Source organism: Lampetra fluviatilis, chromosome 65 (assembly GCF_964198595.1).
Source record: "Lampetra fluviatilis chromosome 65, kcLamFluv1.1, whole genome shotgun sequence".
NCBI classification, from domain to species: Eukaryota; Metazoa; Chordata; class Hyperoartia; order Petromyzontiformes; family Petromyzontidae; genus Lampetra; species Lampetra fluviatilis.
In genome coordinates, this window is record NC_136339.1 from 1,518,004 (window position 1) to 1,532,427 (window position 14,424).

Genomic DNA, 14,424 nt, shown 5'->3' on the forward strand with positions numbered 1-14,424 from the left:
GTATTGAGAGCTCGGGGTAAGCATTTACACTATGAGATCTCTTTTACCAGTGGCAAAATATAGTAGTAGGTTTTTACCCTTTTAAACTGGTACAAAACTGACACCTTTATTCAAAGCATCATGTTTGCAATAACCACAACACAAGTAGTCAAAAAAGCAAACAAACAACACCAATGGGGACTAGGCTCTAAAGAAAGCCGTCTCGGGTGTGGACCAATCAACTTCAAGGACAGTGCATATTATTATCAGAGTTGTTTCTTTTTGTTTGCTTTTTTGACTACTTGTGTTGTGGTTATTGCAAACATGATGCCTTGAATAAAGGTGTCAGTTTTGTACCAGTTTAAGAGGGTAAAAACCTACTACTATATTTTGCCACTGGTAAAAGAGATCTCATAGTGTAAATGCTTACCCCGAGCTCTCAATACTCTGATATTGCACTGTGTTTGAGTTGTACGCCTTCTGGTGTCATCTGGTCCAACACCAATGGGGACTAGGCTCTAAAGAAAGCCGTCTCGGGTGTGGACCAATCAACTTCAAGGACAGTGCACATTATCAGAGTTATGTTTTTTTGTTTGCATTATGACTGCAGGTATTGTGGTCTATGCAAACATGACTCCTTGTAAAAAGGTGTCAGTTTTGTTGCCAGATAGAAGGGTAAAAAACCAATTATCATATTTGTCTTTTGTCAACGTGACACTTTTTTACTGATTGGTCGTGTCGTGTGGTGGTGGGTTACGACACATTTATAAATAACGCGATCTAACCCAAAAACGTTTATTATGAATACAAGAGGTAGTGGGTTCCATCCCGACCCTGAAGCCTGCTGTATATTTGGAGTTTGCGGTGTCTCTCTCTCCCTGTGGTCGCGTGGATTTTTCTCCGGTATTTTTCCCCTCCACGCTGCTGCTGTGAATGTCCACAGGATGATAAGCCACCTGGTTGAGCGATCATATGTGGCCGGGTCGCTTCTGAAAAAGAGCCACAGAGCTTAGTGGGGCCTTACTTGGTAAAGTAAAAAAAAAGTTTGTTTTTTCCCCCCCACCTCCGATTAGCACGGTTAGCTTCCTATGGTGCGATAGAAGTTCAACATACGCGGCCCAGATCTACGTCATTTAAACAATACCCCCTGTTGAGTAAGAAGGATGGGTCAGGGCATGCAACGTGTATCAGCCGCAAACGGCGACGGGCATCCTTAAACAAGGGTCGCCTCGACCGAAGTACAGATACCAAATTCCGCTCTAAGCCGAGGTTACAGACGCACGGGCTCAGACTCGCACTGAAAGACTCGCATTAGTTTAGACTAAAATCACGTACACAACAAAGACAAAAGATCCACCGTATGGCCTTAACAGACTGTTGGGGCAAGTGCTGTTAGCGAGTAGCACTTATGAAAGCCGGCACTGTGGCACACGAGGGGGGGAGGGGGGTTGCTAGCACCACGCCCGACCGCCTTTGTCTCCCCAGTGGCGATGATTTTACACACTGCACCAGGTACTCATTTGAGGCTGAGTCGACCTAGGGGAGGCCCAAGGGCCGGTTCAGATAATCGTCACTGGTGTTAGCCGTGAGCGGGAATCGAACTCAGGTGGCCGAGTTTGTCGTGCAGTGCGCTAACCGCTACACCACCGCTCCCCCCACTCCGCACGCAGACTCACACACACTCACTCAAACAACACACCATTCACACACTCACTATCACACACACCATTCACTCTCACACAGAGTCGCCATTCACACTAACTTCCACACACCATTCGCACACTCTCACACACTCATACACCATTTACACACCATTCACTCACTCACACTCTCACACTCACACACCATTCACTCGCACACCATTCACTCACTCACACACTCACACACCATTCATACACCACACACTCTCACACACTCACACACCTTTCACTCACACACTCTCGCACACCATTCACACACTCAACACTCCCGAACGCAGTCACCTTATTGGCTGCGACGCCGCGAGTGTCACCGCTGCAGCGCCACCCTTCCGCCCATCACGAGTGTTGCAGTTATTGTCCAGGGCGGCCGCTGCGGCACTTCTCAATCCCTCGAAACCTCTGCGAGATGAACCGTCACGTGACACGCGGGGTGCCCCCCTCTCCCACCCTCGGGGGGCAGAGGAGGGGGGGAATACCCCCCCTCCCCCCCGTCATGGCACTGCCTCTCAGTGTCGCAATTGCCAGCGAAGCCCTCGTAAAGAATTCACTGTTGTGCGGATTCGTGTCAACACTGCGACCCGTCACTATAGAGTGAGGCGTGCGTGTGTTTAGTTTGTTGTCCTTCCCCCGCAACTCCGACTAGTATACTTGGCTATGCAGGCAAACCTGTCAAGCTATTCATTATTTATCAGTGCCCTACCTTATCACAGACCAATTCAGATTTATTGGCTAACCCCGTGCCCCTTATACATCTTAACGTTCATCGTACAAAGTCCCATCACAAGGTGAGAAACACAAACACATAGACAAACACAAATGTTGTTGCCCGTGTTGAAGCGGATGTACGCCGTATGGACCTGAAAACTCAATTTCCCTGTACAAGAATACGGCGTAAACCGTATGGGTGGACAGATATGCGTAAGGTTCGAAAGAAGTTCAACACACACACATTACGTTACGTGTGGAGCATGTGCCAAGAGTGGGTGGTGGTGGTTGTTGTACAGGCGAGAAATCTGCGTTTGGCCGGGTCATGTAATCTCGCATGCCCAGGCACCGCATGCCCCAGCAGCTTCTGTTGGGCCGGATAGAGGGGGGCTAAACGGGCGCGGCACGGGCTGGAGAAGTGATGGAGCTGATGCGGTGCGGGGGGGTGTGGAGTTGAGTGGACTTCTCGATAATTACCGGTTCCAGCGGTGTCTAGATCGGCCTCGGTGGAGGAGGCTCGTGAAGGACGCTGTTGGGCAGTCGTCTTCCAGCAACAACGGAGGGCGGAGGAGCGATGCTCACGACAACGAGCGGAGCGCTGGGGGGGATAAAAACCAGCGAGGTCGGTACAGATAGTGCATCTATCTACAAGTCATCTCAGTTACGACACCTGAGTCTATCCCGTGACGTCTTACCAGCAGCGAGCCTTCCACACTTCATTGTGACGGACCTGAGGTGCACCTAGCCTGGCACAAGCGCCGTGGCGGCTGTTGTTGTTGGTGGTTACGCGGCTGTGGACAGCGGTAGTGAAGCGGTTAGCGCGCTGCGCCTACGAACCTAGCGAGTTTGATTCCCGCTCACGGTCAACACCGGTGACGATTATCGAAACCCGTCCCGGACTACTTCATCGAGGTCAACTCAGCCTTCATTTTTGAATTCCTAAATGTATTTATTTTAACCGGCGTACAAACATATTAAGTCACGTATCATTTTCTTCTGGTGCCGTCCATAAATGACGTCACGCACCTGGGGGGGGGGGGGGTCAGACATTTGTGACGATGTGTGACGAGGGGGGGGGGGTTGAGAAATGTGACGTCAAATCAAAATGCGCAACTTTAAATAAATATAGACAACACGTTCTACTTAATTAAATAGACTTTTTAATAAATGTTTATCCTACAACATCAGAGTGCAGCGCCACATTAAATACGCACTATGACAATCGTTTAAAGCGGTTTGAAGCATAATTTTTTTTTGGGGGGGGGGGCAGAGCTTTGTGACGTCATATTTGAGGGGGGGGGGTCGGAATTTTTGTGACGCCGTGTGACGAGGGGGGGGGGGCAAAAATCGTCCAAAATCGCGTGACGTCATTTATGGACGGCCCCTTTGCACATCCCTTCAGCCACCACGCACAAGGGCTTTCTGGAACGCGCGCGTACATTTCAACAGCGTTTCTGCCACACAGAGCGAAACTCCGGACCGTCCTCGCGACGTGCTATTGTCGCATCGACAGGGTCAGCCTTGCGTGAACCAATGCAGAGGAGCCGCCACATGTCCATTATAGGCAGCAAGAGTCTCTGTCAAGATGTGGGCACTCGGTCAACAGCAAAACGGAAGAGAATACACAGCACGAATTTTATCACGGGCTCTTACAATGAAGGCGATTGACCGATAATGATCTTTAAACTAAACTGTTAAACTAAACAAGGGGCCGTCCATAAATGACGTCACGCGATTTTGGACGATTTTGACCCGCCACCCCCCCCATTCGTCACACGGGGTCACAAAAAGTCAGACCCCCCCCTCAAGTATGACGTCACAAAGCTCTGCCCTCCCCCCCAAAAAATATATAAAACATGCTTCAAACCGCTTTAAACGATTATCATTGTAGTGCGTATTTAATGTGGCGCTGCACTCTGACGTTGTAGGAGAAAACATTTATTAACAAGTTTATTTAATTAAGTAGAACGTGTTGTCTATATTTATTTAAAGTTGCGCATTTTGATTTGACGTCACATTTCTCAACCCCCCCCCCCCTCGTCATACATCGTCACAAATGTCTGACCCCCCCTCCCCCAGGTGCGTGACGTCATTTATGAGCTGTGGAGCTCTTTTACAAAGCGACATGGCCACAAATGATAGCCCAAATTAAGTGGCATATCACGTGTAAATGTATCGCAGCCAAATACTCTAAACACGTGACGTTGATTCTGAATGTGGAGAAAAATCCACGCGACCACAGGGAGAGAGAGAAACACCGCAAACTCCAAATATGCAGCAGCAGGCGTCAGGGTTGGGGTCGGACCCACGACCTCCTGCATACCGGGCGAGGGAAATAACATCTCGCCACCCCGCCCGATAATGGCTCGCAGAGAGATACCGAGATAATGTCCGAGAGGAGGTACAACATAGATAAGCAAGAGGAAGTGAATGAGAGGACCGTAAACAAGCGATGAAGATTACAGTAAAAGTACTTATCGTGACGGCTGTTTGCCCAAGAAAGCCTCACTGAGTCTCAAGATTATTTTTCTCAGGAGGGTCCTGCCACGTTTTCGCGGGAGGAAGGCCACGTTGCTGCTGCTGTGTGGTCCCAGTTTTAGTAATTCTGGTAGGAACCACCTGGTTCCACCAGCCCACAGGGGATTATTGTGTCCGTCCGTCCGTCGTGAATCCAAAAATGGGAGGGGTGGGGCTGGGTGGAGAGAGGAGGGGAGGGTGGGGAGGGGCTGGGTGGGGAGGGTGGGGAGGGGCTGGGTGGGGAGGTTGGGGCTGGGTGGGGGGTGGGAGGGATGGGGCTGGGTGGGGAGGGGCTGAGTGGGGAGGGGCTGATCACCCCGTGGTGCCATTAGGCAGAAAGGGATTAGGGAGAGAGGCCTACCTGCGCCCATCAGAGGTCTCGACACGCTTCCCGACTGTCCGGTTTGCACGCGTGCCACGTCAGGTGAGCTGGTCTTGTTGTTTTCGGTCGTTATAATTGTATGACCCACCAACGATGCTCACCTGACGTAGTGGACACCACCGCGTGCAACGGAAAATCGGGAAAGGGGCCGTCCATAAATGACGTCACGCGATTTTGGACGATTTTTGACCCCCCCCCTTCGTCACACGGCGTCGTGCATCCACATGTGCATCACACGGCGTCGTGCATTTTGATGTGACGTCACATTTCTCAACCCCCCCCCCCTGGTCACACATCGTCACGAAGGTCTCACGCCCCTTGGAAAAAATAAAGACGATTGTTGAAGACTCCTGTGTCGGTTGTCACTGCACTGGTAATGCACTGGTATTAAGCATATAAACATCCCAGTGATGAAGAAAAAAAAAAACCCGCTCATAAACACATTCCTACGGAGGGAGCTGGTAGGAACGTTGGGTTGCTCGGTCAATGGCGGCGTGGTGTATTCTGCAAATATGGCCGACTGTGAGGGCGGGCACAAGCCAGCGTGAGTAGGTTAAACGTTGCTCTCTCGTTAGTTCAGCAGTTCCACTGCTGGATTATATGTTTTCCACATGAGGACGACCGCTTGTGTTGCGATCGAAACGTCGTGATTGATTTTATTTGATACTTACGTGACTTTACCGAAAGAACCAAAGAGTATGGATTCCTGTAGTCATGAAAGCTTCAAATCAAGATTCAAAGAGGATTGGCTGAGGGCAGAGGTTTGAAATTATTGGGAGAGAAATTCAAACGTAAACGGTGGGAAACGAGGGTTGGCTGTCGGAGAGACGGTTGACAACCGTTGGAGGAGGAGGAGGAGGAGGACGGGGATTGGCTGAAGGAAATGGGGGTGGAGCGAACCTTCCAGAAGGGGGGCTCGAGGGATATAAAAGGGGAGATAGAGCGCACACGAGGGGAACGGACGCTTGGAGAGACTTTTGACTTTTTAACAACTTTTATTGCCGCCAGCAGCAACAGCACTGGAGGCGATTCCGATATGAAATACACAAAGTCACCAGCAAACAAATACACGCTATAAATCCACGCGCTGTGGCGCTAAATGCAGCGCGCATAACAAGAAAGAAAAGTCACGTGGTCATCGCGCACGCCACGGTGACGAGCGAGCGTTTCAGAAGGTGAACACGAGGGTGCCGTCCACGCTGGTACAGAGGGCTTTTCCGGCTCCCCACCGACATGTGTGTGGTACGCGTGCTCTGGCCTGAGAGAAGGCGAAATCCGTGCGTCGATAACCAAAGTCTTGGGCCTAAAGAACAGTGTTGGTGTCCACAATGAAGGCTCTTAGTAAAGCGAGAACGTGTGTCGGCGTCACTACACAATCTCTACACCAGTTACACTGTGTGTGTGGGTGTGTTGTTGGGCTTGTTAGAGCGGTGTTGTAGCGGTTATCGCGCTGCGCTGCGAACCCGCCGCTCACGGCCAACACCAGTGGCGATTATCTGAACTGGTCCTGGGCCTCCCCGAGGTCAAATAATCGCCACTGGGGGAGAAAGGCGACCGGGCGTGGCGCTTGCCACCCACTCCCTCGTGTGCCGTGCCGGCCTTCATAGGTGCTACTCACTAACAACACTTGCCCCAACAGTCTGTGAAGGCTACACGGGCGATCTTTGTTGTTAGCTTTGGGAGGTAACTGGAGAAATCGTAGGAAATCCATGCGAAAACAGGGGGGATAATAATATAAAGTACACGCACTCATACACTGCAGAACAAGGGGACAGCATACAAACTACATACACTCAATGTCACATACACACTCTGCAGAACAGGGTAGGGAAGATACCAACTCCACTAACTCACACTCATTCATGCTCTAAAATAGCGGGAGTACATGCTAACTCCACTCACACACTGCAGAACAGGGGAATAAGTAATATAAAAACTTTTTTTTAAACACGTTTTAATGAAATGTACCGTACTAGTAATGGAAGAACTTCACGACTCCAGGAAGTGGCCCCGAAGCTTGCCATAACGTAAGGGACCGTGGTGATTTGCAGCCAATGTCAGTTGAGCGTGGACAATTAGACCCAAGCCGAAACATAACATAAAAAAATAATGTTTAAAAATATGTTTTTTTATTTGTAATGCTAGAATATAGTATTGTCATCAGTATGACATAAGTAAACCAAGTTTGCAGTCGATACCACATTGGGAAGTGGGTTAAAATAGAGTTACAAGATTTGAGGATACAACGCGTTAATAACAGCGTGTAGTAATAAAATCATACAGACTACACTCACGCCCTCTCTCAAGACATTTACGCACGCACAAAAATCCCCAGTATAGTCTCAACTGGCTGGAGCAGCAAGTGCTGTTAGCGACCACCTATGAAGGTTACCACGGCACACGAGGGGGTAGGTGGCCAGCACCACGCCCGGCCGCCTTTGTCTCCCCAGTGGTGATGTTTACACACCGTACCAGGTACTCATTTTAGGCTGAGTCTACCTCGGGGAGGCTCAGGACTAGTCAGATAATCGTCACTGGTGCTGGTGGCCGTGAGCACGCTAATCGCTACACCACCGCTCCCCACTACAGCTCCACACGCACACCCACTCACACCACTCGCACACTCATTGATTCACCCACACACTCATTCACTCGCTCAATAACACACTCATTCACTCACACAGACTCAATCACACACGCACTTACGCACTTATTCACTCACACTTAATCACGCACTCATACATGCGCACTCATTCACTCACAAACACTCATTCACTTACACTCAATCACACATTCACTCACACACTCACACACATGCATTCACTCACACACGCACACCCATGGCCTAGGGGACCGTAAGTTCCCCAGTCTACTTCTACGATGGGTGACCCAACAGAATTGTTCTCACGAAGGAGGAGACCCCCTTAGGATAGGGACTCAAAGTGACGACTGGACATGCTGGTTTGGGGCTCTGGGTTTCAGGATGGTACAGGGTTACACCCAGTCAGTCGCCAGGCAACGAACATACACAGACAAACACACGAGACGAGCCCTACCACGGACAACAACAGCAGCAGCAGCCACGGGGCGTGGGGGGGGGCTGACGTCAGTCCTGGAGGAGGGGGAATCTCGCAGCCAAAGGTCACGAGCCAAGGAGTCAATCCACCACATCAGCCAGAGGTCACGAGCCAAGGAGTCAATCCACCACATCAGCCAGAGGTCACGAGCCAAGGAGTCAATCCACCACATCAGCCAGAGGTCACGAGCCAAGGAGTCAATCCACCACATCAGCCAGAGGTCACGAGCCAAGGAGTAAATCCACCACATCAGCCAGAGGTCACGGAACCAAGGAGTTAATCCACTACAGCCAGAGGTCACGAGCCAAGGAGTCAATCCACCACATCAGCCAAAGGTCATGAATCAATGAGTCAATCCACCACATAAGCCGCAGCAGGGCAACGCCCCAAGGGTGTTCATAATCAATGCGTTTTGTTGTGGGTTAGATTGCTTAAGTATAAATGTGTCTTGATTTGAAGCTTTCGTGACTGCAGGAATCCATACTCTATTTTTCTGCCTACGTGACTTTACCGAAAGAACCAAAGAGTATAAATGTGTCGTTAATCTGTCACCACCCTACACAGCCAATTCGTCGGGGTTTGTCACATAAACAAAACGTGCCGATTAGTTTACGAGTTCAGCACTCCCCGGTTGTGTGTTTGAGACTAAATCCACAACATTTACAGTTTGAGTACTGTGACGTTTCACAGGTAGTTACATCCAGTATCAATCGGGCGATTTTGCCAGGATTGTGCGAAGCGCCTTGCTAACGCTGCGTCAACAAGATACATGGACACGTGATCTCTCTCTGTATTGTCGCCTGGGGCGCAAGTGCCGATCGACTTATGCAATTCTGGGGCTTACGCAATTCTATTAATTGCGTAGAACCGAGAAGCTTCCGAATCCCTACGCGATTTACGCAAGGGGACTAATTCACGGGAGTGGCTTATCACGTGGACATTTATAGCAGCCGAATACTCTAAACGGGTGATGTTGATTCTAAATGTGAAAGGAAAAAAACCGGGGGACCCGGAGAAAAATCCACGTGGCCACGGGGAGAACATGCAAACTCGAAATATGCAACAGGTTGGGATCGAACCTTACAACCTTCTTCATACCTGACGAGGTAGTTAACATGTCGCCACCGCTGGTGGAGCGAGCGGACTGCTCCACTCAACTACCACCCCGAGATGCCGTGGAATGGCGAACAAGATTTAAGCACAACAATTGTATGTTTAAATGTTGTTGGGTTGTGATCGAACCCACGACCTCCTGCATACCAGACGAGGCAGTTAACATCTCGCCACCGACATTTAAACATAAGAACTGTAGCACTCCTGTTTGTTTTTGTATTCGTTAATTTATTACTAGCGTTACTACCCGGCTTCGCCCGAGACTTGGATTGTTGTCTTGGATTAATACACGGCCTACGCGGAGGGTGGGGGGATGCCTGACGTCAGCAGGCACACTGCGTGACGCTGCCGTACAAAATATATCCATTATTGCGCCCCCCCCCCCCCCCCAAAAAAAATACAAAAGTCTATTTTTATATTTTTTGCATTGTGTACAGTCTGGAAGCTACCCACATGCCAAATTTCAAGTTTGTTGCATGTTGGGAAGTATGCTAAACATTTCGAACAGACACACATATTCACAATTCTTTTTTTATGTATATAGACAAACGCCACACGAAAAGACAAAACCGTCAATCAATAAACAGTGCTGCGTTAACTCCTCAGTCGATCCCTCCTTCACACTCAGTTACTGGAAGTGTGGGGGGGGGTGTACAACTTCGGCGACAGGTGAGTGTGGTGCGTAGCGGGATCGGCGGCTCGGACAGACAACCAACGTGGACGTGTAGGACCGTAGCGTTCTGCGGTACGTGGTGCGTCAGATTATTTTTCTTCAGAGAAGGAAGGGGGGAAGAGAGGGTAGGGAGGGGAGGGAGTCAATGCCATTTCAAGTCCAGTCAAATAAACTCAGGATCTCTGGAGTGGCATTCACGAGGGGGCCCCAGATCTCGATGAACTCCCCTTCCATATTCCTCAGTTTCTCGCTCAGGTGTTCTAAAGCACTGGACGTGTTTTCAATATAATAGGCAGTGTTAGTCAAACTTGTGAATGCTTAGGTGGGGCACCGCCCCAAACTTATTCTGGTCTTCTTCCCGTGATTCACCGTTCCCCCCCACCTCCACAGGTACCACCGATGAGCGCGGCTGGCTATGTACGGTGCGAATTAAGTTCAACATAAGTACATACTTAGAGGCGTCGTGGTGGCGAGATGTTAATTCCCTCGCCTTGTATGCAAGAGGTCGTGGGTTCGATCCAGACCCTTAAGGCCGGCTGGTCGCGTGAAATGTTCTCCGGGTCCTCCAGGGTTTCCCTCTACGTTTAGAAACACGCGTTTAGAGTATTTGGCTGCTATGCATTTTCACGTGATGAGCCACTTCAATGAGCTATCTTTTGTGGCCAGGTCGCTTCTGACATAAGAGCTCCATAGCTCAGTGCGGCCTTACCTAATATAATACAATATATTCGCTTTTCATAGTAGTTTACAAACCTCGGCCGTGATCGATTCTACAAAAACTCACTCAGATAAAATCACAAGCCTTAGCCATGATCAGTCCACTGCTGGTTCAAGACACTTCCATGCTGTCGTTACCTCTCAAATACCCTCGCAATTATGTGTCCGCATTATGCCTGCAGCCCGCATTAGTCATGGTGGAGCCGTGTGATCGTTTTGTTTTATTGTTGCGTGGTACCAAGAAACAATCACTTTGCCCTGCAGTGAAATCGTCGAAAGCATCGCTGACTTCAGTGTTCATGATTGGAATGCTACAGGGTTGGCCAAGCGTGTAATTGATGTATATGTACACGTACACTGTCATCGTTACCTGGACTTCACGATCAATATTAAAGGTAATGACAATTATTTTTGGTCACTATTCATAATAAAGGTATTTTGTTAATACAGGGTACTGCAGTACAGTCAGTACTGTACTCTTTTCTAGTGTTTACTGAAAGCATAGGATACGTAGTTGGGCTTCGATTAGAGTATTAAACCGTGGCCGTGGAACCTAACCCCCTATTTTCCATAAGCCTATAGTCTTGCCAACCGCAGTTTTGGGTCCACGGGGGGTTTTCAGGAACCTAACCCCCGCGGTTGGCGAGGGATTGCTGTACTCTATATAAACGTAGGGGGGATGAGGGGAGGGGGGAGGCGAAAGGGGGGAGCCGAAAGGGGGGAGGCGAGGTGAGAGAAGGTGGGAGATGGCGAATGCTCAATATTAGAATTAGAATCTCGATTTAGACCGGAGGAGGAGGAATCCGATAAGCTATGAAGCTCTTCTATTACAGATGTCCCAGTATGGGGCACGGGGTCAGCAAAGCTACAACAGCAAACACAATACAACAACAATTATAGGAGTTCAAAAATAAAGAAAATGGTAAGCAAATTAATAAATATAATTAAATTAATCACATAAGCACAATTTATCAAGCTTGGGCAAGGCATAAAAAAACTGTCCCAGACCACACCAAGAAAAACACCGCACAGCAGGAGTCGTTTCTCAAGAAGCTGGCACGTTCACATTGAACTATCGATACTACAGAGCGGGTAAGGATCAGAGTTACAAATCGCATTTACAAATGTGACTGCCGTATCCAGAACTTAATCTTCTGCTTCGGGAGATCGTTTGGAGGAAGATATTTACATGGAAGGGTGATGAGCCCGCACATGCTGGCCTGAGAGGTAACTCACGTGGCCAGTAAGGGAGGTATGGATGGGGATTTAAAAGGGCTATCAATATATCTGTCCTCAAACTCTTGCTGTAACCTTGTTGCGGTGGTGAGGCTTGCGTGCTTTGATGACACTGAGAGCTATACTGTTGGGGGGTGTCTGGCTCCCGGTAGAGTTTAACCATACCGGACTGTTCTCAGGCGAGGGGCGTGACAAACCACAGCATACTGGTACCTCCAAGATGGGAGTTGGCCGTAGTGCTAACAACGCTGACCCGTAGAGCCAACACTTGGGGCCAAAGTAGGGCTCCAGCCCACCTACATGCAGTATGACCACTCCCGATGAAAGCCTTTTGGAAGTCAGGAGTGTGAAGGAGAGCCTACTGTGTCCTAAAGCCAATATAAGGATCGGTACGTGGAACGTACGCACTATGTACGAGACGTCAAAGACAGCTCAAGTCCGCCGTGAAAATTAAGATATTCAATACCACGTTGCGCAGGACTGTGAAGGCCGAGCTGGCATCAGCAGTCAAACTCTCTTGGGCGCGAGGTTTAACGAATTGCCAAGGACAGGAAGACGTGGAGGGAAACTCATTGCGGCCTTATGTCCCAGAGGGGATGAAGAAGATTCACTAACTAACTCTCCATATATCTGTATGTATGTTGACATTCTTTTGCACCGTACATAACCAACCGTGCTAATCGGAGGTGTGCGTGGGGAAGGACAATTAACTAAATACAAATAGTTTTAAATAAAGGAGTTTTCAATCTAGATTATTTGAAAGTGCATAGCTCCCAGTGGCTTTCTATCATCGGAAGAGCGTTCAAGATGGCTGCAGAAGTGCACCCGAAAGTGCATGATGTGGTGACCATCGTTGTCCGATGGCCAGCCAAAAGCCGCTGCTGCGACGATAACCGGAATTCGTCCTTCGATGTAAAAAAGGGTTCCCCATATTTTCTTGAAGTCTGTCTGCTTTCCTTTAAGCGCGTATCCCAGACGGTCCAGACAGGCGAATGTGTATGGGGGTTGTTGTTCCAGGGCACAAGTGATATGCCTTTTGGACCCATGCACTGATCCTTCGACGATGCGAGTTCAACCCCGATGAAGGTTGGAGAGCTCAGTGGAGTTCAAAAGAACTCACAAACTAACAAACACCACCTTGTTGTGAAAAACCCAACGCAGAAGATCCCTGGGGTTTGATCTTCCACCAAGCTCATGGTCCACCCTAAATCACGTCCACTGCACAAACAATGGCAGCAGATGCGGATACTTGATAATGGACAAATGGAAAATTGTAAACTCTTCAGGAGTGTGTGACTGTGGTCATCCAGAACAGACCATAACACAACGTATAACGACGCAATGCCCTGATCCACAAATACAAAGAAAACATCACAGCGATACACTCCACGACTGCTCCTGACGTGGTTATCTGGGCTTGACCACCTGAATGTGAAATTATTGTTGTTGCTCTGCATCTACATCAGCCATACAAAAAAAAATAAGTGATAGGGATTCGTTCAATATCCAATGACCCGCTTAACACGTGGGCTTTCTCGACCAATATTTAATCATAATAAAGGTTTTTGGGTTAGATCGCGTAAGTATAAATGTGTCGTACCTCTCCATCACCCGACACAGCCAGTAAGGTTTGTCACATAAATGACGCGCCAATGAGTTACTACTTCAGCCCACCAGTGTGTTGTAATAAACAAAATTTACAGTTTGAATACGACGTTTAGCTGGTAATTACATCCAGTATCGTCAGGCGATTTTCCAGAATAGTGAAGCAATCCACCTGCTTCCGGTCTTAAATAGAGCAAGACAACATCATCACCTGAACCCAATGACTCGGTATGAAGAGTTTTACGAGCTGCTACAGTATTTGGAGTAGAGCAGGCTGGTATTTATATTCAACATGAGCATAGTGTGAGTCGAATCAATCTAATGCGATTCTAATCCCGCACCATCCAATGCGTGCGATTGGCTACGTACGGCGGTGCGAAATAAGTTCAACATACGTATATGCCCTAGGCAGAGCCAGCGTCCCGAGGGTATACGGAGAATCGGGGTGGTTGCCCCGAACCCCACATTTTGGGGGACTATGCACTTCGACGTCACAAGTGTCAGATGTAATCCTCTTTATCCATAAAACAGTTTTTTTGGGTTAGATCATGTAAATATATAAAAGTGTCGTTAAACCCGCCACCACCCGAAACAGCCAATTAGTAAGGTTTGTCACGCAAACAGAACATGCCAATTCATTACCAGTAGAGTGACATAGCACTGACTGTTGTACAGCAGCTGCAACTGCAGTTGGGCACTTAGCGAACACGCCGCTGAGCA